The following is a 23,664-nucleotide window of genomic DNA, read 5'->3' on the forward strand; positions in this document are numbered from 1 at the left end:
TGAAGGAACACCTTGCATCAGGCATAGCCATAAGTCAGTGCACCAGCTGGGCACAATGCCCTTTTTCACTATTGTCGGGGATAATAAACTTACAATGGGCTCAATGAACCACAGCTCTCAGCTCTGTAAAATAAATAACAAGGGGAGGAGGGTGAGAGCGGCCACTTCAGTTTAAGGACCCCCCTCATTTGTGTTCTTTTTTTCTTCCAGGCTTCTGTTTCCAAGGTGATGGAATTTTGGCCGCTGATCCTTCATCCTCACCGTGATGCTGTGCACATTGCAATACTGAGTGCGGCTGTTCACCTTCTGTCCCCAGATGTCTTCCTTGTTCGAGGCAAGGAGCATGGGGACTTGAGACCATATGGAGAAATAAAAGGGTCCCTAAGTGGTGGCCTGTGGGGTTTATAGATGCTGGATGCAGTGAGAAGTCAATGCAGGGATAAGTTCATGACATTACTGAACTATCTTTCTACACTGAAAGGTAAGTTAATGTAGAAATAATTAAGAGAATCTGATTTATTTTTCATCCCCATGATTGATTGTTGTGCATCGGATAAAAGAGAAAAATAGTTATGATAATTTTTAGTGCAACAAATTATTTCTCAATACTCTACTACCACTGAAAACAGACCAAAAATACTATTTAACTAATAAACCTCAGTTAGAGAATTCACTAGTCACAGCCAAACTGGAGCCCCTCAGTTACGTGGCCCCTGACCCATCCACAGTTTGCACTTTCCAACTCATATTGACATCCAAAACCATGCACCACCCTACATCTCCTCTTCATCTCAGTCTACCACCCTACTAGTCTAGTCTGCAGTGCTACACCAACATACATCTGCTCTTAAGTCTCCCACCCTACTGGTCCAGTCTGCAGTGCTGCATCACCCTACATCTGCTCTTCATCTCAGTCTACCACTCTACCTGTCCACTCCGGAGTGGTACACCACTTACATCTCTTCCTCATCTCTCTACTACCCTATCCATCCTCTCCACAGTTCTGCACACCCCTACATCTCCTCCCTTATCTGACTACCATTCTACCCATCCTCTCCACAGTGCTTCACTGCCCTACATCTCCTCATCTCAGTCTACCAGCCAACTCATCCTCTCCACAGTGCTGCACCACCCTACATCTCCTCCTCATTTCTACCACCCTATCTAGCCACTCTGTAGTGCTGCACCACCCTACATATTCTCCCTCATCTTTCTTCCACTCTACATGTCTTCTCTGCAGTGCTGCACCATCCTACATCCCCATCCTCTCCACAGTACTGCACTGCCCTTGGCAGGTTTCACATTTGCGCTTCGGTGCGCAGCGTATGATCCGCATGCGTCATGCGTACAGATCTTTAGCATGGTGTATGCAGGGATACGCAGGAACATGCATTTGCATGCGTTCGCATGTAGATGTGTACGCATGTGTTGTTTCGCGATGTGCAGCGGTGCGCGGCGAACACAACATGTTGCATTTTTTGAGGCGTCAAAAATCTGTCAAATATGCCAGGCATGCGGATGAGTACATCAAAACAATGCATTATTGTCTATGGGAACGCATTGGAACACAAGGACATGCGTACGCATGCGTTCGATATGCATGCGTACTTCAGACTGAGCAATCCTCCAATTGACTGCCACTTCCCCTATAACAACTTCCCCTACCACTGCTAGCCTACCATTACAGTCCGACACCCACCAGGACCACAATGTAACTCCCTCCCGCAGACGACGAAAGTAAATCCCATTATTTTTCTTTTTTTTAATATATTTGTTAAATTTCAAATTGTTTTTACTTTTGTTATTAAAAATTCTATTGTTTCACAATACCTGTCTCCCTGTGTTTTCTTTATCTCTTTATTTAAACATGTGTGTATTGTTGAGTGAAGTATTAATGGGTGTTACTGGGTCGCCCTCCCAGGGCTGTGGGGTACTCGGTACCGGGCCGGTGTCAGTGGGATGTGTCACAGCAGCGGTGACCCAGACCGTGGCCCTGGGCGCCCAAGTCAGTGGCGGAATGTATATGTAGTTAATAGTTTGTGACGCCACCTGTGGTGTTTGGCAAGCAGGATGTTAAGCCAACACTGCGTGCAGATCCTCTGGGGCTGATGGTGTGTTGCAGCATAGATGGTGTAGCTCCCCACAGGTGAAGCTGTAACCCCAGGGCAGTGTAATTGCAATAGATGAGGATAGGCGCAGGCGGTGTGAGGAATGCTGGTACCCAGATGTAGCGGTGCTGACGGTGTTAGCGCACAAATGAATGTAAGACACCAGGCCTTGCAGTTCCAACGCTTTACTCACAGTCCGTGGTACACACTGGTGCCTGCCTCCGTGCCGTGTCCTCCGGGGCAGAGACTCAATCAACCTCCCGGGCAAGTCAGGATTCTCCTCTCCAACACTCCGCCAACATGTACCTTTCCTGAATGACTCCTCTATTGCGCCTTAAGGTGTGAAGAGCTCCAGTACCGTGGTACTCTGGAGTTCCTCCTGTCAGATGTTCCTAACAACTCTACTCGTATGGCAGGCAGCTGTAGCCTCTCTCGGGGACTCCCTTCTCCGGAGTCCTGGCTCTCTATTCAGTTGCTGTTGTGCCCCAAGTCTTAGATGGGAGTATTGCATTTACAGCCAACTACTCCACCGGTGTCTGCTGCAGAACCATAAGTGTCCATACAACCTCGGGGACCGGGCCCCAGCCTTGCGCTGAGAACCTATAGGCAGGGTTCCTCTTCGAACCCACGTCTCCTCTCTGTTCTCCTACTCCTTCGTTCCGCACTTTTCTTTCTCTCTCTTATGGAAGCTTAGGTTGCAGTTCTACATCTTTCTCCTTCTGTTCCTTTCCCGTGCCAGCTGGCTCAGATCACTGAGGCAGCTGCAGCACTCCTTCTCCTCAGACCTGTCCTCAGACTCTCCTGACTGACTGTCCTTCTCTCGCCTGACCTCCCATCAGACTGACCTCCAGACTGTCCTGTAATTCTAAACCTTCCCCATCTTTTGTATGGATCTCAACTCCACCCACCTCCCAACACATCCAGTGTTCCATGCAGGGAACCACCAGAGGTGCTCTGCTACTCTCCAAGCACTGAGCCGCAATGTGGTTGTGCAGAACTACCCTGTTGTGTGGGGTGCAAGTGTTGGAGTGTGGAAAGGAGTTCCCACCTTACCTGGATGGTGGGGCACTACACTGTTATGAACGGGTAGCCGAGGAGGAAATAAAAAACAAACAAGCTAAGTCTCAGAAAACCAAAGAGGTTGGTAACTATGCAGACTGCAGACCCCTAATCCTAACATGCAACTAGCAGCAGTCGTGGAGCGTTCCTACGGTGGTCCTAGACGCCTCGTCACAACCGGAGAACTAAATAAGCCTAAAGCAGGAAAAGAGGAAAACTAACTGCCCCAGAGCAGACCCCAAAGGAGAGACAGCCCCCCACATGTATTGATGGTTAAACAAGATGAAAACACAAACAAAGGCAGGAAAAAAGGCTGAGCAAACGATGGGGCCAAACTAGCTAGAAAGGACAGGAAAGGAAAGATACTGTCTGCAATCTGCCAAAAAACCCTACAAAATGTCCAACACAACTGATAGCAAAATAAATCCTGAAGTCACTAGACTTCTCCCACTATATCAGCACGCTGAAATATTCTGAGACAGAGCAAAAAGAGGCCAATCCAATAAGGGACAAAAAAGACAATTTGGCAAATAAGTGTGGAAATTTAGCACAGCCCAGCCGGGCTGGCTGACCACACAAAATCTGAAATGACCAACAAGAGCAAGTGTGAACATTAGCAAAAAAACAAACTTATCTTGGAAAGACTGGAACAGAGCTGAGTCCTAGATCTGAGAAGCAGACTGAATCACCAGCACTAGGATTGGGCGTCGGCTGTCTTATATCCATTCAGATCCTCCAGAGATCCAATCATCATCTTCCTCACCAGGTGGCAGATCACTACCACTTAAGCCAATCTCTCTACCTCCTGTCACCACCAGAGGGAGAACGGAAGGGGAACTCTCAACTGGTGGAGCAGAAAATGAGCTCATAACAGTACCACCCCCTTGAGGAGGGGTCACTAAACCCTCATCCAAGCCACCAGGCCGATCAGGATGGGCCCGGTGAAAAGCATGAACCAATTTATTGGCATGAATATCAGAGGCAGAGACCCAAGAATTATCCTCCTGGCCATAACCCTTCCATTTGATCAAATACTGGAGTCTCCGTCTAACCAAACGAGAATCCAATATTTTCTCTACCTCATATTCCATATTGCCTTTAACCAACACAGGGTCAGGAGGTGCCGCCACAGGAACTACTGGCTCAACAAACTTCTTCAACAGTGATTTGTGAAATACGTTATGGATTTTGAACGTAACTGGAAGAGCCAGTCGAAAAGAAACAAGATTAAGAAACTCCAAAATCCTATAAGGTCCAATAAATCTTGGCTTAAATTTTGGAGATGCAACCTTCATAGGAATATTCTTAGACGACAACCGAACCATATCACCCACTTTAAACCGGGGACCAATGGTCCTACGCCGGTTGGAAAAACGCTGGGCCTTTTCCTGAGAGAGTGACAATTTATCCACCACTTGGTCCCATATCTGCTGCATTCTAACAACCACAGTGTCCACAAATGGGCAGGACAAAGATTCCACTTGCCCTGAAGAGAATCGAGGATGAAACCCAAAATTACAGAAAAAGGGTGACATCAAGGTGGCAGAATTAGCTCTATTGTTCAGCGCAAATTCGGCCAAGGGCAAAAATTAGACCTAATCATCTTGATCAGCAGATATAAAACATCTTAAATAAGACTCTAGGGTCTGGTTTGTTCTCTCAGTCTGCCCATTGGTCTGGGTATGAAACGCAGAGGAGAAGGATAACTGAATTCCCAGATTGGAACAAAAGGCTTTCCAAAATCTGGAAACAAACTGGACCCCTCTATCGGACACAATGTTCTCAGGAATCCCGTGTAACCGAACCACCTGTTGTAAAAACAAGGGTACCAACTCAGCGGAAGATGGCAACTTTAGGAGTGGTACAAGATGGACCATCTTCGAAAATCTATCACAAATTACCCAGATAACAGTCATTCTCTGAGAGACAGGAAGATCAGAAATAAAATCTATTGAGATATGGGTCCATGGCCTCTTGGGCACCGGCAGGGGCATCAGCAACCCAGTAGAACGAGAACACGGTTTAGACCGAGAACAAGTCCCACAGGACTGTACAAAATTCCTGACATCACGAGATAAGGCAGGCCACCAAAACGACCGACTCACCAAATCTCTGGTACCAAAAATACCTGGATGACCAGCCAATGCGGAGCAATGGACTTCAGACATCACTCTCTTTCTCCACTGGTCCGGAACATACAATCTTCCCATAGGGCAACGCTCAGGTTTATCCTCCTGAAATTCCTCCAGGGCACGTCTAAAATCGGGCGAAATGGCAGAAAGAACTACCCCCTCACCTAGGATAGTAGTAGGCTCGGTCAAATTAAGAGAATCAGCAAAGAAACTCCTAGAAAGGGTGTCTGCCTTAACATTCTTAGTGCCAGGAAGAAAAGAGACCACAAATTTAAAACGCGTGAAAAACAAGGCCCATCTAGCCTGTCTAGGATTCAAGCGTTTGGCCGACTCCAGATAAGTCAGATTCTTGTGATCGGTGAGGACCACAAATTGATGTCTAGCTCCCTCCAACCAATGTCTCCACTCCTCAAATGCCCATTTCATGGCCAACAATTCCCGATTCCCCACGTCATAGTTGCTTTCAGATGGGGAGAACTTTCGAGAAAAGAAGGCACAGGGATTCATCTTAGAAGTCACAGGGTCTTTTTGGGACAAAACAGCTCCTGCACCAATCTCAGAAGCGTCTACCTCCACTTGAAATGGAAGTGAGACATCAGGTTGCCGTAAAACTGGAGCTTAAGTAAACCTCCGCTTAAGCTCCTGAAATGCTGAGACAGCCTCAGGAGACCAATTCAGCACATCAGCTCCCTTCTTGGTCAGATCAGTCAGTGGTTTGACAATACTAGAAAAATTACCTATAAATTTACGATAGAAATTAGCAAAACCCAAAAACTTCTGAAGAGCCTTCAAAGAAGTAGGCTGAACCCAATCATAAATGGCCTGTACCTTGGCCAGGTCCATTTCAATAGTCGATGGAGATAAGATAAATCCCAAAAATGAAATCCTCTGTACACCAAAGAGACATTTCGATCCCTTAACAAACAGGGAATTCTCCCTCAAAATCCGAAACACAGTCTGGACATATTCCACATAGGAATCCCAATCACTAGAAAAGATCAAAATATCATCCAGATAGATGATCAAAAACTTATCCACAAAGTCTCGGAAAATATCATTCATAAAGGACTGGAAGACAGAAGGGGCATTACAGAGCCCAAAAGGCATCACCAGGTACTCAAAATGTCCCTCCGGAGTATTAAATGCTGTCTTTCATTCATCCCCGTGCTTGATGCGAATAAGATTATACGCCACCCTAAGGTCAAGCTTAGTAAACCAGCAGGCACTCTTAACTCTGGAGAATAAATCAGACATCAGAGGTAACGGGTACTGATATTTAACCGTCATCTTGTTAAGGGAACGATAATCAATACATGGTCTTAATGAACCATCTTTCTTGGCCACAAAAAAAAAACCCAGCACCTAAAGGTGACGAGGATGGTCTAACATGACCCTTCTCCAACGACTCCTTAATATAGGATCGCATAGCATCATGTTCGGGTACAGATAAGTTAAAAAGCCGACCCTTGGGAAATTTACACCCAGGCATCAACTCAATTGCACAGTCATAACTCCTATGAGGGGGCAAAGACACAGACTTACTCTCACTAAATACATCAGAGAATTCAGCCAGGTAATCAGGAATATCATGAGACTGAGGAGAGGTGGAGAAAAAGGAGCGTCCCTAAGAACACACTGACAACCCCAACTCACCACAGACACAGATTTCCAATCCAAAACTGGGTTATGAGTTTGCAACCAGGGGAACCCCAGAACAATAGTATCATGCAAATTATGCAGCACCAAAGATTTGCAATTTTCCTGGTGGTCTGGGGCAACTCGCATTATCACCTGGGTCCAAAACTGAGGTTTATTCTCCGCCAAAGAAGTGGCATCAATACCCCTCAAAGGAATAGGCGTCTGAAGAGGCGTCATGGACAATCCACAACGTTTAGCAAAGTCCAAATCCATCAGATTCAGAGCTGCTCCTGAATCCACAAAAGCCTTAGTGGAAAATGTGGACAAGGAGCAGATCAGAGTAATTGCCAAAAGGAACTTAGGTTGTATACTGCCCACAGCAAATGTGTGTGCAAAACATTATTCTCGTTTAGGGCAGACAGAAATAGTATGAGAGGCATCTCCACAGAAAAAACACAGCTTATTACGCCTTCTAAACTCCCGACATTGCGCCCTAGACAAAACCCCATCACATTGCTTAGGTTCAGACATTTGTTCAAAAGGTGGCAGCGCCTCCCGTGTATTTTTACGTTCACGTAAACGCAGATCAACTTGAATGGCTAATGCCATAGAGCCATCCAGACCAGAGGGAACACGAAATCCCACCATAACATCTTTTATGGTCTCTGATAAACCTTTCCGAAAGAGAGCTGCCAATGCACTATCATTCCATGTAGTAAGGACCGCCCACTTTCGGAATTTTTGACAATATAACTCTGCAGGATCCTGACCCTGGTTTAATGCCAACAGGGTTCTCTCAGCTTGATCAAGGGAATTAGGTTCATCATACAACAACCCCAAGGCCTGAAAAAATGCATCCACATTAGTCAGAATAGGATTTTCAGGTGTCAGAGAAAATGCCCAATCCTGGGGATCGCCGCGCAGCAAGGAGATGACAATTTTAACCAGATGCGCAGAGCTTCCCGATGAGTTAGGCTTCAAAGCAAGAAATAATTTACAATTATTCTTAAAATTCAAAAATTTAGACCGATCCCCAGAAAACACATCAGGAGTAGGGATCTTGGGTTCAACAGCATGTGACTGAGTGAGATAGGCGGAAAGTCCCTGCACTTCAGCAGCGAGCTGCTCCACATGATCAGACAATTGCTTAATCTCCATTAAGAGAAAAAAAATCCTCCTATGGCCCCAGAGAAAAAGAGGAAAAAATGCATATAAAAAGGAAAAAAAAAAAATTCTGACACTTTTTTTTTTCTTTTCTCTTTTTCCTGCTTTTGAGTACCCTAGAATCTGCGTTATGGCTGGTGATTCTGTTATGAACGGGTAGCCGAGGAGGAAATAAAAAACAAACAAGCTAAGTCTCAGAAAACCAAAGAGGTTGGTAACTATGCAGACTGCAGACCCCTGATCCTAACACGCAACTAGCAGCAGTCGTGGAGCGTTCCTACGGTGGTCCTAGATGCCTCGTCACAACCGGAGAACTAAATAAGCCTAAAGAAGGAAAAGAGGAAAACTAACTGCCCCAGAGCAGACCCCAAAGGAGAGACAGCCCCCCACATGTATTGATGGTTAAACAAGATGAAAACACAAACAAAGGCAGGAAAATAGGCTGAGCAAACGATGGGGCCAAACTAACTAGAAAGGACAGGAAAGGAAAGATACTGTCTGCAATCTTCCAAAAAACCCTACAAAAATGTCCAACACAACTGATAGCACAATAAACCCTGAAGTCACTAGACTTCTCCCACTATATCAGCACTCTGAAATATTCTGAGACAGAGCAAAAAGAGGCCAATCCAATAAGGGACAAAAAAGACAATTTGGCAGGATAGGGCATCGGCTGTCTTATATCCATTCTGATCCTCCAGAGATCCAATTGTCATCTTCCTCACCAGGTGGCAGATCACTACCACTTAAGCCAATCTCTCTACCTCCTGTCACCACCAGAGGGAGAACGGAAGGGGAACTCTCAACTGGTGGAGCAGAAAATGAGCTCATAACAGTACCACCCCCTTGAGGAGGGGTCACTAAACCCTCATCCAAGCCACCAGGCCGATCAGGATGGGCCCGGTGAAAAGCATGAACCAATTTATTGGCATGAATATCAGAGGCAGAGACCCAAGAATTATCCTCCTGGCCATAACCCTTCCATTTGATCAAATACTGGAGTCTCCGTCTAACCAAACGAGAATCCAATATTTTCTCTACCTCATATTCCATATTGCCTTTAACCAACACAGGGTCAGGAGGTGCCGCCACAGGAACTACTGGCTCAACAAACTTCTTCAACAGTGATTTGTGAAATACGTTATGGATTTTGAACGTAACTGGAAGAGCCAGTCGAAAAGAAACAAGATTAAGAAACTCCAAAATCCTATAAGGTCCAATAAATCTTGGCTTAAATTTTGGAGATGCAACCTTCATAGGAATATTCTTAGACGACAACCGAACAATATCACCCACTTTAAACCGGGGACCAATGGTCCTACGCCGGTTGGAAAAACGCTGGGCCTTTTCCTGAGAGAGTGACAATTTATCCACCACTTGGTCCCATATCTGCTGCATTCTAACAACCACAGTGTCCACAAATGGGCAGGACAAAGATTCCACTTGCCCTGAAGAGAATCGAGGATGAAACCCAAAATTACAGAAAAAGGGTGACATCAAGGTGGCAGAATTAGCTCTATTGTTCAGCGCAAATTCGGCCAAGGGCAAAAATTAGACCTAATCATCTTGATCAGCAGATATAAAACATCTTAAATAAGACTCTAGGGTCTGGTTTGTTCTCTCAGTCTGCCCATTGGTCTGGGTATGAAACGCAGAGGAGAAGGATAACTGAATTCCCAGATTGGAACAAAAGGCTTTCCAAAATCTGGAAACAAACTGGACCCCTCTATCGGACACAATGTTCTCAGGAATCCCGTGTAACCGAACCACCTGTTGTAAAAACAAGGGTACCAACTCAGCGGAAGATGGCAACTTTAGGAGTGGTACAAGATGGACCATCTTCGAAAATCTATCACAAATTACCCAGATAACAGTCATTCTCTGAGAGACAGGAAGATCAGAAATAAAATCTATTGAGATATGGGTCCATGGCCTCTTGGGCACCGGCAGGGGCATCAGCAACCCAGTAGAACGAGAACACGGTTTAGACCGAGAACAAGTCCCACAGGACTGTACAAAATTCCTGACATCACGAGATAAGGCAGGCCACCAAAACGACCGACTCACCAAATCTCTGGTACCAAAAATACCTGGATGACCAGCCAATGCGGAGCAATGGACTTCAGACATCACTCTCTTTCTCCACTGGTCCGGAACATACAATCTTCCCATAGGGCAACGCTCAGGTTTATCCTCCTGAAATTCCTCCAGGGCACGTCTAAAATCGGGCGAAATGGCAGAAAGAACTACCCCCTCACCTAGGATAGTAGTAGGCTCGGTCAAATTAAGAGAATCAGCAAAGAAACTCCTAGAAAGGGTGTCTGCCTTAACATTCTTAGTGCCAGGAAGAAAAGAGACCACAAATTTAAAACGCGTGAAAAACAAGGCCCATCTAGCCTGTCTAGGATTCAAGCGTTTGGCCGACTCCAGATAAGTCAGATTCTTGTGATCGGTAAGGACCACAAATTGATGTCTAGCTCCCTCCAACCAATGTCTCCACTCCTCAAATGCCCATTTCATGGCCAACAATTCCCGATTCCCCACGTCATAGTTGCTTTCAGATGGGGAGAACTTTCGAGAAAAGAAGGCACAGGGATTCATCTTAGAAGTCACAGGGTCTTTTTGGGACAAAACAGCTCCTGCACCAATCTCAGAAGCGTCTACCTCCACTTGAAATGGAAGTGAGACATCAGGTTGCCGTAAAACTGGAGCTTAAGTAAACCTCCGCTTAAGCTCCTGAAATGCTGAGACAGCCTCAGGAGACCAATTCAGCACATCAGCTCCCTTCTTGGTCAGATCAGTCAGTGGTTTGACAATACTAGAAAAATTACCTATAAATTTACGATAGAAATTAGCAAAACCCAAAAACTTCTGAAGAGCCTTCAAAGAAGTAGGCTGAACCCAATCATAAATGGCCTGTACCTTGGCCAGGTCCATTTCAATAGTCGATGGAGATAAGATAAATCCCAAAAATGAAATCCTCTGTACACCAAAGAGACATTTCGATCCCTTAACAAACAGGGAATTCTCCCTCAAAATCCGAAACACAGTCCGGACATATTCCACATGGGAATCCCAATCACTAGAAAAGATCAAAATATCATCCAGATAGATGATCAAAAACTTATCCACAAAGTCTCGGAAAATATCATTCATAAAGGACTGGAAGACAGAAGGGGCATTACAGAGCCCAAAAGGCATCACCAGGTACTCAAAATGTCCCTCCGGAGTATTAAATGCTGTCTTTCATTCATCCCCGTGCTTGATGCGAATAAGATTATACGCCACCCTAAGGTCAAGCTTAGTAAACCAGCAGGCACTCTTAACTCTGGAGAATAAATCAGACATCAGAGGTAACGGGTACTGATATTTAACCGTCATCTTGTTAAGGGAACGATAATCAATACATGGTCTTAATGAACCATCTTTCTTGGCCACAAAAAAAAAACCCAGCACCTAAAGGTGACGAGGATGGTCTAACATGACCCTTCTCCAACGACTCCTTAATATAGGATCGCATAGCATCATGTTCGGGTACAGATAAGTTAAAAAGCCGACCCTTGGGAAATTTACACCCAGGCATCAACTCAATTGCACAGTCATAACTCCTATGAGGGGGCAAAGACACAGACTTACTCTCACTAAATACATCAGAGAATTCAGCCAGGTAATCAGGAATATCATGAGACTGAGGAGAGGTGGAGAAAAAGGAGCGTCCCTAAGAACACACTGACAACCCCAACTCACCACAGACACAGATTTCCAATCCAAAACTGGGTTATGAGTTTGCAACCAGGGGAACCCCAGAACAATAGTATCATGCAAATTATGCAGCACCAAAGATTTGCAATTTTCCTGGTGGTCTGGGGCAACTCGCATTATCACCTGGGTCCAAAACTGAGGTTTATTCTCCGCCAAAGAAGTGGCATCAATACCCCTCAAAGGAATAGGCGTCTGAAGAGGCGTCATGGACAATCCACAACGTTTAGCAAAGTCCAAATCCATCAGATTCAGAGCTGCTCCTGAATCCACAAAAGCCTTAGTGGAAAATGTGGACAAGGAGCAGATCAGAGTAATTGCCAAAAGGAACTTAGGTTGTATACTGCCCACAGCAAATGTGTGTGCAAAACATTATTCTCGTTTAGGGCAGACAGAAATAGTATGAGAGGCATCTCCACAGAAAAAACACAGCTTATTACGCCTTCTAAACTCCCGACATTGCGCCCTAGACAAAACCCCATCACATTGCTTAGGTTCAGACATTTGTTCAAAAGGTGGCAGCGCCTCCCGTGTATTTTTACGTTCACGTAAACGCAGATCAACTTGAATGGCTAATGCCATAGAGCCATCCAGACCAGAGGGAACAGGAAATCCCACCATAACATCTTTTATGGTCTCTGATAAACCTTTCCGAAAGAGAGCTGCCAATGCACTATCATTCCATGTAGTAAGGACCGCCCACTTTCGGAATTTTTGACAATATAACTCTGCAGGATCCTGACCCTGGTTTAATGCCAACAGGGTTCTCTCAGCTTGATCAAGGGAATTAGGTTCATCATACAACAACCCCAAGGCCTGAAAAAATGCATCCACATTAGTCAGAATAGGATTTTCAGGTGTCAGAGAAAATGCCCAATCCTGGGGATCGCCGCGCAGCAAGGAGATGACAATTTTAACCAGATGCGCAGAGCTTCCCGATGAGTTAGGCTTCAAAGCAAGAAATAATTTACAATTATTCTTAAAATTCAAAAATTTAGACCGATCCCCAGAAAACACATCAGGAGTAGGGATCTTGGGTTCAACAGCATGTGACTGAGTGAGATAGGCGGAAAGTCCCTGCACTTCAGCAGCGAGCTGCTCCACATGATCAGACAATTGCTTAATCTCCATTAAGAGAAAAAAAATCCTCCTATGGCCCCAGAGAAAAAGAGGAAAAAATGCATATAAAAAGGAAAAAAAAAAAATTCTGACACTTTTTTTTTTCTTTTCTCTTTTTCCTGCTTTTGAGTACCCTAGAATCTGCGTTATGGCTGGTGATTCTGTTATGAACGGGTAGCCGAGGAGGAAATAAAAAACAAACAAGCTAAGTCTCAGAAAACCAAAGAGGTTGGTAACTATGCAGACTGCAGACCCCTGATCCTAACACGCAACTAGCAGCAGTCGTGGAGCGTTCCTACGGTGGTCCTAGATGCCTCGTCACAACCGGAGAACTAAATAAGCCTAAAGAAGGAAAAGAGGAAAACTAACTGCCCCAGAGCAGACCCCAAAGGAGAGACAGCCCCCCACATGTATTGATGGTTAAACAAGATGAAAACACAAACAAAGGCAGGAAAATAGGCTGAGCAAACGATGGGGCCAAACTAACTAGAAAGGACAGGAAAGGAAAGATACTGTCTGCAATCTTCCAAAAAACCCTACAAAAATGTCCAACACAACTGATAGCAAAATAAACCCTGAAGTCACTAGACTTCTCCCACTATATCAGCACTCTGAAATATTCTGAGACAGAGCAAAAAGAGGCCAATCCAATAAGGGACAAAAAAGACAATTTGGCAGGATAGGGCATCGGCTGTCTTATATCCATTCTGATCCTCCAGAGATCCAATTGTCATCTTCCTCACCAGGTGGCAGATCACTACCACTTAAGCCAACCTCTGTACCTCCTGTCACCACCAGAGGGAGACCAGAAGGGGAACTCTCAACTGGTGGAGCAGAAAATGAGCTCATAACACTACACCTTAGGAGAAGGTGCAGTACCTCTGTGGCGACTGAGCCTCAGGGGCGCCACATACCCCCCCATTAAACACAGCACGTCCGCGGGCTGCAAGACAACAAAGTTGACAGTACAGGAACATACAAAAATGTTATAATGCTGCATAAACAATTCTTATACTAAACTTCCTAGCATAGGAGGTACTTATTCTTGAACGTTACAAGCAATTCTTATTTAACTATCTAAATTTCAAGTCAAAAAGTGCAATTTTTCATTCTAAGTGCCATTATCTGTGACTCACTATCACTTCAGTATTATTCAGCTTTTCCTTCTCTAGTACACGTTTCTTTATCATTTTACTCTCTTCTAGACACAAGACGCTGACCGCAAGTACCTGGTCCGTCACCTGTCAGGTTCAATTCTTTATTCTTAATTCTCTATCAAAACATTTCTCACTCTATCTCAAAGCCATTTCTCAATTACTAATACTCTTATAAAACACATTATCAAATACTTTACAGTAAAACATTCAACAATTATTCTTGTAAGTGCTGGACACCGCTCCCAACCGGGATTTCTTGCAGTGTCCTTTGAGGTAGACATCATCTTCGCAAAGTGTCCTTATATAGAATCTTGACATCATCTTCACAAAGTGTCCTTATGTAAAACCAAGAGAGGGCACCTAAAGAGGTGCAACTATTTACAATAAAAGTTTTTGGATCACTCCAAGGTCATGATCGCTAGTTCAAATTGGAAAACGCTGCCAATCAAACAGGGCAACTCTGGGAAAAGCAAAACAAAATTAAACCATGATGAGCAACAGAAAGGCACAACTGGTGCAACAAACCCTCCTGGGTCACGAGAGTTACTGTAAATTTTTCTTATTGCTGGTCCCCTCCTGGGGTTCTGGAATCTTGGGTACCGCTACCAGATGCAGTATCTTCTTCTTGATTCTGATTTCTTACTAAAGGGCCTTGAAGCTGTGGCAAAGGGAACCCATGATGCACCTCAATGCCCATCAACTGTTCTTCCTCGATAGGTGGTCCCGCTGTTCTGGTACGAGGCCTAGCGCCGAGGGATTCCTCAGCTTGTCGGCGCTGGCAGGCAACTACCTGGGGACTTGGCAGTGAAGGGATCCCGAGATCACCGTCCCAAAATGATCCAGAGCCCCCTCTTCCCTGCAGATGTCGAATCGGGCGTGCTTGCTCCAACCGTACCCCTCGCGGCCGGGACCTCCTCCACCTCCCCATCTCTAACAACGTGAATTTGGAGGGCAACCCATTAGGAGGGCCGGGGTATATACCTGGCAGGCGTGGTGGTGATGCGTGCTGCCCGGTGAGACACCGGGGACGGCGGTGGAGCCAACAGCAGCTCTGGCTCTGCGGGGGTCGTTGGTGGGCCCTGCGCAGCCGCGTCATGCCCGGGCAGGGGCTTGTCTTCCTCCGCTTCAGCTCCCTGAGCTGTGTATAACTCCTCCGGTATCCGCAGCAAGGAGGGGACAGAGTACGCTGCCGGTGGCATGGCAACAGCTCCAGGCTCCACGGGGTCTGCCAGGAAAAGGTCCAGTGCAGCAGCGGCTGGTACCGGTGTCGCGGGTACCGCAGGTGTAGGCCCCCCCTGGGTGTGCTGCCGGCTCAACTTCCCCAAGGCCTCCTGCCTCAGCTGCAAACGAGTGGTCAGCTCGGCTATTTCTTCTTCCAATTGTCGGCGGTTCATCTCAGAGATCGGGTCGGAGCCTTCAGCCATGGCGCCAGGGAGATCCGTTTCCCCGCGCTCCACAGGCCTCCTTCCCTCACTCTTCAAAATGGCGTTCTGGTGTTCTTCTTCCTGCCTTGGCCCCTTTCCCGCCACTGGCTTCTTCTGCCCCTCCTTCCGGGGGCGGCGTCTTCTTCCAGCGCCTCCATAACAAGCCAGTATACGAACCCCTCGGGGGGGTGGGCCATGTATCTGTCACATAATAATTCAGGCAGGGGAGGCCCAAGACTCTTCGCGGTCTTTTCCTAGGACCTCCTATCTCTTCACGCCCTTCTTCTCTTCGCCAGCGGCCATTTCTAATGTCCATTTTACAGTCCATCGAATCAGGTCTTCTGCACATTTTCAAAAGTATAAAGTCCAACAAATCTCAGACACACAGAACCCGATGGTATCGGGTCTCGTCATCCTGTTCTTGACACCAAGTTGGGTTGCCCTCCCAGGGTTGTGGGGTACTCTGTACCGGGCCGGTGTCAGTGGGGTGTGTCACAGCAGCGGTGACCCAGACCGTGGCCCTGGGCGCCCAAGTCAGTGGCGGAATGTATATGTATTTAATAGTTCGTGACGCCACCTGTGGTGTTTGGCAAGCAAGATGTTAAGCCAACGCTGCGTGCAGATCCTCTGGGGCTGATGGTGTGTTGCAGCATAGATGGTGTAGCTCCCCACAGGTGAAGCTGTAACCCCAGGGCAGTGTAATTGCAATAGATGAGGATAGGCGCAGGCGGTATCAGGAATGCTGGTACCCAGATGTAGCGGTGCTGACGGTGTTAGCGCACAAATGAATGTAAGACACCAGGGCTTGCAGTTCCAACGCTTTACTCACAGTCCGTGGTACACACTGGTGCCTGCCTCCGTGCCGTGTCCTCCGGGGCAGAGACTCAATCAGACTCCCGGGCAAGTCAGGATTTTCCTCTCCAACACTCCACCAACATGTACCTTTCCTGAATGACTCCTCTATTGCGCATTAAGGTGTGAAGAGCTCCAGTACCGTGGTACTCTGGAGTTCCTCCTGTCAGATTTTCCTAACAACTCTACTCGTATGGCAGACAGATGTAGCCTCTCTCGGGGACTTTCTTCTCCGGACTCCTGGCTCTCTATTTAGTTGCTGTTGTGCCCCAAGTCTTAGATGGGAGTAGTGCATTTACAGCCAACTACTCCTTCGGTGTCTGCTGCAGAACCATAAGTGTCCATACAACCTTAGGGACCGGGCCCCGGCCTTGCCCTGAGAACCTGTAGGCAGGGTTCCTCTTCCAACCCACGTCTCCTCTCTGTTCTCCTACTCCTTCGTTCCGCACTGTTCTTTCTCTCTCTTATGGAAGCTTAGGTTGCAGTTCTTCATCTTTCTCCTTCTGTTCCTTTCCCGTGCCAGCTGGCTCAGATCACTGAGGCAGCTGCAGCACTCCTTCTCCTCAGACTCTCCTGACTGACTGTTCTTCTCTCGCCTGATCTCCCATCAGACTGACCTCCAGACTGTCCTGTAATTCTAAACCTTCCCCATCTTTTATATGGATCTCAACTCCACCCACCTCCCAACACATCCAGTGTCCCATGCAAGGAACCACCAGAGGTGCTCTGCTACTCTCCAAGCACTGAGCCGCAATGTGATTGTGCAGAACTACCCTGTTGTGTGGGGTGCGAGTATTGGAGTGTGGAAAGGAGTTCCCACCTTACCTGGATGTTTGGGCACTACACCTTAGGAGAAGCCTCTGGAGCGCCACATTACAGTCAAGGTGTATATGAAAGTTACAGTCAAGGTGTTAGTATTAAAGTCAGCAACAGTTTACAGTTACAGTTTACTTAGCGGCTTAAACCATTTTGTCTTGCCATGCCACATGTCCAATATCCAAAACAAAGTAGGCAGCAAATTTATCCCTCATTTGGGCAACTTCCACTGTAATCCTCAGACGGTGATCTTGGTAATCCTGCAATGTGGTATTAGCAGGTTCCTCAAGTTCTAAGTTGGGTCGCTCTTTTGCCAGGGTGTAATTGTGCATAACAACACACGCTTTCACAACCTCATCAATTGTCTCAATTTTAAGATTGATAGAAGTACCCAAAATGCACCATTTAGATACCAGCAATCCAAAGGCACACTCCACAGTTCTTTGTGCCCTTGTCAGTCGGTAGTTGTAAATCCTTTGGGTGTGATTCAAGTCCCAACTTGAGTACGGTTTTATGAGGTTGACACACATTTGAAACGCCTCATCCCCAACCACAACAAGCAGCATTAGCGGCCCTTCAGTGTTCAGAAGAGGTCATGGCTGTGGAAAATTGTAATCATTACAACACAAACGTTGGCCCATAACTGAGTTTTTGAAAGTCCGGGAGTCATTTCCTCATCCAAATGAGCCAACGTCCACGGCGACAAATGGACAGTCAGCATCTGCAATCGCCATGAGAACAATCGAAAAGTATTTTTTGTAATTGAATTACTTGGATCCGCTTCCAGCTGGTTTCATAATCCGAATGTGTTTGCCATCCACAGCCCCCAAACAGTTTGGAAAATTGCAAATGTCCAGAAATTTTGCAGCATTTTCCAGCCAGAGTTCAGTTGTGGGTTGGGGGAGGAATTCTTCATGCAGAACATCACAAAGCACAGCAGGTTTCTCCAACAATCCTAGATAGGGAATGAATTACACACCAGAGTATTACACATGAATTACAGAGTATTACAGAGCATTACAGTATTACAGAGTATTACAGAGTATTACAGATGAATTACACCCCAGAGTACTGAAGGAGATAGCAGAAGAAATTTTTGAACCCCTCTCCATAATCTTTGAAAATTCTTGGAGAACAGGAGAAGTGCCAGAAGACTGGAGAAGAGCAAATGTTGTACCTATCTTCAAAAAGGGGAAGAAGGTGGACCCAGGCAACTATAGGCCGGTGAGTCTGACTTCTATACCAGGAAAGATCTTTGAACAAATTATTAAACAAAATGTATGTCAATACCTGGATAAGAATGAAGTGATTAAACAGAGTCAGCATGGGTTTGTAACTAATAAGTCATGTCAGACTAACTTAATTTCCTTCTATGACGGTATCACTGATTGGGTGGATCAAGGAAATGCTGTAGATATAGTATATCTTGACTTCAGCAAAGCATTTGACAAAGTCTCTCATACAATCCTTATTGAAAAAATGACTAAGTATAGAATGGACAAGGCAACTGTTAGGTGGATTCATAACTGGCTTAGTGATCGGACCCAAAGAGTGGTCGTAAATGGCTGCACATCCAGTTGGAAGAATGTCTCAAGTGGGGTACCACAGGGCTCTGTCCTGGGCCCTGTATTGTTCAACATCTTTATCAACGATTTAGATGAAGGAATTGAGGGTAAACTGATTAAATTTGCTGATGACACAAAGCTAGGAGGGATAGCTAATACTAGAGAAGAGAGAGAGAGGATTCAAAAAGATTTAAATAAACTAGAGAAGTGGGCAGCAACTAACAGAATGGTTTTTAACAGGGAGAAATGCAAAGTACTACATCTGGGCAATAAAAATGAAAAAAGCACATATAGAATGGGAGGAATAGGGCTAAGTGAGAGCACAAATGAAAAAGACTTGGGTATACTAATAGATCACAGACTGAATATGAGTCAACAGTGTGATGCAGCAGCAAAAAAGGCAAATGCAATTCTAGGATGTATTAACAGAAGCATACAGTCTAGATCATGTGAAGTCATTATTTCCCTCTACTCCTCTTTGGTCAGACCTCATCTGGAATATTGTGTCCAGTTTTGGGCACCACATTTTAAAAAAGACATCAACAAACTGGAGCAAGTTCAGAAAAGAGCGACCAGAATGGTGACCGGTCTGCAAACCCTGTCTTATGAGGAAAGGTTGCAGGATTTGGGAATGTTTAGTTTGCAAAAGAGAAGACTGAGAGGAGACTTAATAGCTGTCTACAAATATCTAAAGGGCTGTCACATTGTAGAAGGATCAACTTTATTCTCATTTGCACAAGGAAAGACTAGAAGCAATGGGATGAAACTGAATGGGAGGAGACACAGATTAGATATTAGAAAAAACTTTTTGACAGTTAGAGTGATCAATGAGTGGAACAGGCTGCCACGAGAAGTGGTGAGTTCTCCTTCAATGAAAGTCTTCAAACAGGGTGGACACTCCAATCCGGAATAGAAAATGTAGAGATAATAAGGTCTCTCCGTTAGCCAGGAATCTGCCTAACAAAAAATGAAAAAAAAAAAATAAGTACATGGCTTTTCAAGCAATAATACTAACGACATGTGTTTGTTTTTCAAAATTACGCACCTCAGGGTCACCAACAAGCGTTCCTCTGCAGGAATTGCTTGACGTAGTTGTGTGTCCTGCCTGGTGATGGATCCTTGGACACGTTGCAGCTAGTCATTGAACCTCTGTTCTGATATCCTTGTGTAGTCGAAAAACTTTTGTGAGTTTTTACGCAGCTCTGTGTACAACGAGTGGTAGGCTCCAATAGCGTCCAATAGCAACGACAACGTCTTCTCCGTCCTTCTCTTCTTCTTTATTCTTCACAAGCCACAGCAAAGGCTACAGCCAATTTCAATTGCAAATCAAGATTAATCATGAAGCTCTCCACACTTAGAGCCATCTTGCAGCTGGATACAGCAGCAAAAGGCGAGGATTTCATCAGTGCAGTGTGTCTATATATATAGAAATCCCATGAGACATGCCCATTGGGTGTCTGATGTCAAGGAAACTACTGGAAAAGCATTGGAAATATCGAACGCATGCGCAGAAACAATGCAAACACATGCAAAAACGCATACAAATGCATGCAAGTGCAGCTTTTTTTCTGTCATGCGTAAGATGATGCGAATAAAAAATGCTGCGTAAACATGCGTTTTTGCACGCGTTTGCACATGTGGATGATACCCTGTGGACTCACACGCTAATGTGATCCTAGCCTAAGACACATATGAATGCCGGTTTAAGAAAAGAAAGAATAAGGTCGTGTGTACACATGATGAATTTGTTGCAGAATTTGGGTACAGATTATGAAAGTGGTGAGAGCAGCGTAAAATATCAAAAAGTCGTTGGGACATACCTGTAGATCACCCCATCTACTGGGCTATTTAGCAGGGACATGGTCTGTTTTCTAGGAAGGTATTTCACTGAATAAAACCAAGGAGAAAGGACCGTCCCCATAAGAGCCAATACTCTACATGAGATGAAAGAAATTATACAACGACCAGTGAACCAACAGGTTATAAATCCAATAGAAATGTATTAATGATGTGGAATGAGCCGGTCACTCAGTATTGTTGTCATCACAGACGTAGGGTGGAGGGGGGACAAGTTTTTGCGCAATTGTAATATGATTTTTTTTTACTTTTTGAAGATGGAAAACGGTAGAAAGAAAGCTTTATAAAGTACAATCCCCCCAGAGTGTAGAAAATATAAAACACAGAAAGGTTGAGCAATAAGATATTAAAAGGTTAGAGATAACAAGTAGTGATCCCGGGAGCAGTGTGAACACAAGATGGTTTGCAGTTAGAAGACAGACGGTAAAACCTAAATTTACTGAAAAAAAAGTATTCCGGAGAATAGGTGCAGCACAGGGGAATATCCTGCAGTCTTTACAATACAACTTTACAAATCTCTGGGAGGGTTTGACAATAAAGTAAAGAAAATCAGCACATGAGTTTGGAACTAATTAGATAGAGTAAAATTATATTCAGGGTGGACATTCACTTGTGTCACACAATTATGGGTACAAAGGTGTTGTATTACTTTAAAGACTGATAACTATGACTGTAGTTGTCAGGGAAAAAAAAACAATTTTACATCCCAGCCATTAAAATAAAAAGGATATGGGCAGGCTGAGTGCGCCGGAGTAGGAGCCACTGTAACTTTTCGTCTTTCTGTTCTTGCAAATAGAAAGGGGTCCCAAGCAGTAGGAATAATGATTGCAGTAGCAGAGGGAGCAACAGGGCCCATGCAGAAGGTGCCAGTGACAAAGAGACCCGACGACTCTCTGCACTGCATGTACGCTGTCGCCCAATCAGAAACCGGCAGCTGACGTCAGTGTGCCAGTCACAGATGGCAAATGGCAGAGATATTGTGTGCCATGAAGTGTCGAGGAGACAGGAGGTCTTGGGAGGACCCGAGATTACGTGAGGGAAGATATCGGGAGATTAGTTCATAGATACATGGAGGAGACAGGTTATAGATGGCCTTGTAGGTTAGTATTAGTATTCTGAACTGGATACACTGAGGGAATGGAAGCCAGTGAAGAGAATGGAGGACATTATACCAGTAAAAGGGCTCAGGATGTGGGAACCTAACTGGAAGAGGCCAGAATGGGTGACATTATTACTAGAAGGGTCCAGGATGAGGAACATTATACCAGGAAGAGGCCTAAGATGGGGGACATTATTACTGTAAAGGGCTCAGGATGGGGGACATTATACCTAGAATATGGACTAGAATGGGGACATTATTACTGGAATAGGTCCAGGATGCGGAACATTATTATAGGAAGGGGCCAGGATGGGAGACATTATATCAGGGAGGAGCCCAGGTTGGGGGATATTATTACTGGAATGGGCTCAAGATGGGGCAATTATACCAAGAATGAGGACATTATTTCTGGAATAGGCTCAGAATGGAGATATTATTACAGAAGGGGTCAGGAGGAGGGACACTAAAATAGGAAGAAGCCCAGGATGGGGGACATTATAACAGGGTGATGGATATAATTACAGGATGGTGCCAGGATGGGCAACATCACTATTCGGGGGTCAAACACATATATGTTTTTATAGGATTTAGAATGCTAAAAGGACGCATACATCTGACCAACATGCAGGTGGGTGTCCAGGTCAAAATTTTGCACCGGTCCCCATTGACCTCTATCTACAACACTTGTCCCAAGTGTAGGCATCCCCTTAATTTTTTGATGTCCATACCAATTGTCCTTTTGAAGATAACCCCGGTAATGGAAATGGCAATAGTTTGGTATTTTTTTTTGTATGTAAAGAAATGTGAAATTAAGATATTGTAGGATCCTTTACTCCTCCAAAATATATGGAACAGCAGCAAGCCTTCGAAGTAAACTTTTCAACCCTGTCCTTGCTGGGAAAACATGTGCCTGGGGCATTTCTAGCTGTCGATACGCATGTTTTTATGTTGTATACTATCCATTAAGGAGATGTAAAGAAAAGGACTATGATAAAATGGCGATGGCAATGAGAACAAGACATTAGACATCGTATGGGCCCCCTCCTGGCTCCCACATAAAAAGAAGCAATTCTTTCCGCAAACAAAGCAGCTGTTAAACAACTTTGTCTGGCTATTGGTACTGCTCAATTTTTCTTTCTTGTTCCAGCCCCCTTTTAAGTAAACACCTTTGAGTCACTTTTTCCTCTGCATCCTACATTTATCATGTATGGTCCATTTGGCAGCACGTGTGGCTGTATGACAAAGGTCAGACAGACTCTCCCCACTGGACAAGCATCTACCCATATACTCAGTGACCAGGTCAGGCAGGATGAAAGCTTGCTCTATTAATGAAGTGAAGATTTATGAAAGTAAAGCCTGAGCTTTTATAAAGAGGCACTATTTGTGCAATGTGGAGCCAGGGGCTTGAGAACATGGAGACGATGGTCATAACAGTCTGACCAGCAATGGGGGTTCTTGTATGTAAACTACTGCAAGCGGAAAGCTGTGATATTGTGTAATAAGTGTCGCCAACCCAATAATTATTACACTATCTACCCCAAGTCATAAGCTGGCTATACATATTAAAGCATTATCTGGCTGATTTCAAGTAGCCCACCTGATCTTCTAGTTTGTGCAGAAGACTATTGTCTTTCCCCGACAATTTTACCATCAGTATGATTGGGCACATTGAGTTTAATTGCCCAAACCTTCTGTTCCCATAGAGGATAATCTTCTGCTAGAGGTGTCTAAGGGGTACTTCACACATAACGAGATCGTTAGCGAGATCGCTGAAACGTCACAGATTTTGTGATGCAACAGCGACCTCGCCAGCGATCTCATTACGTGTGACACGCAGCGGTGACCAGGCCCCCGCTGCGATGTCGCTGATCATGCTTGAACGTCCTGGGCCATTTTTTGATCGTTGGTGTTATGC

The 23,664-nt window shown here is 45.2% G+C and overlaps 1 long non-coding RNA gene across 2 annotated transcripts in view; it reads left to right on the forward strand.

The window, feature by feature from the left end:
- Positions 1-226: 226 nt before the first annotated feature.
- Positions 227-23,664, forward strand: part of LOC141097859 (uncharacterized) — a 309,705-nt gene continuing 286,267 nt past the window's right edge. Inside the window, exon 1 of one of the 2 annotated variants that reach the window (XR_012234061.1) lies at positions 227-481. This is a non-coding gene — a long non-coding RNA (uncharacterized lncRNA). The remainder of the gene's footprint in view (positions 482-23,664) is intronic. The other variant, XR_012234060.1, reaches the window with a different exon arrangement.

The sequence above is a fragment of the Dendrobates tinctorius genome, unplaced genomic scaffold (genome assembly GCF_039654945.1).
Source record: "Dendrobates tinctorius isolate UK_male_01 unplaced genomic scaffold, ASM3965494v1 ptg000086l, whole genome shotgun sequence".
NCBI lineage: Eukaryota > Metazoa > Chordata > Amphibia > Anura > Dendrobatidae > Dendrobates > Dendrobates tinctorius.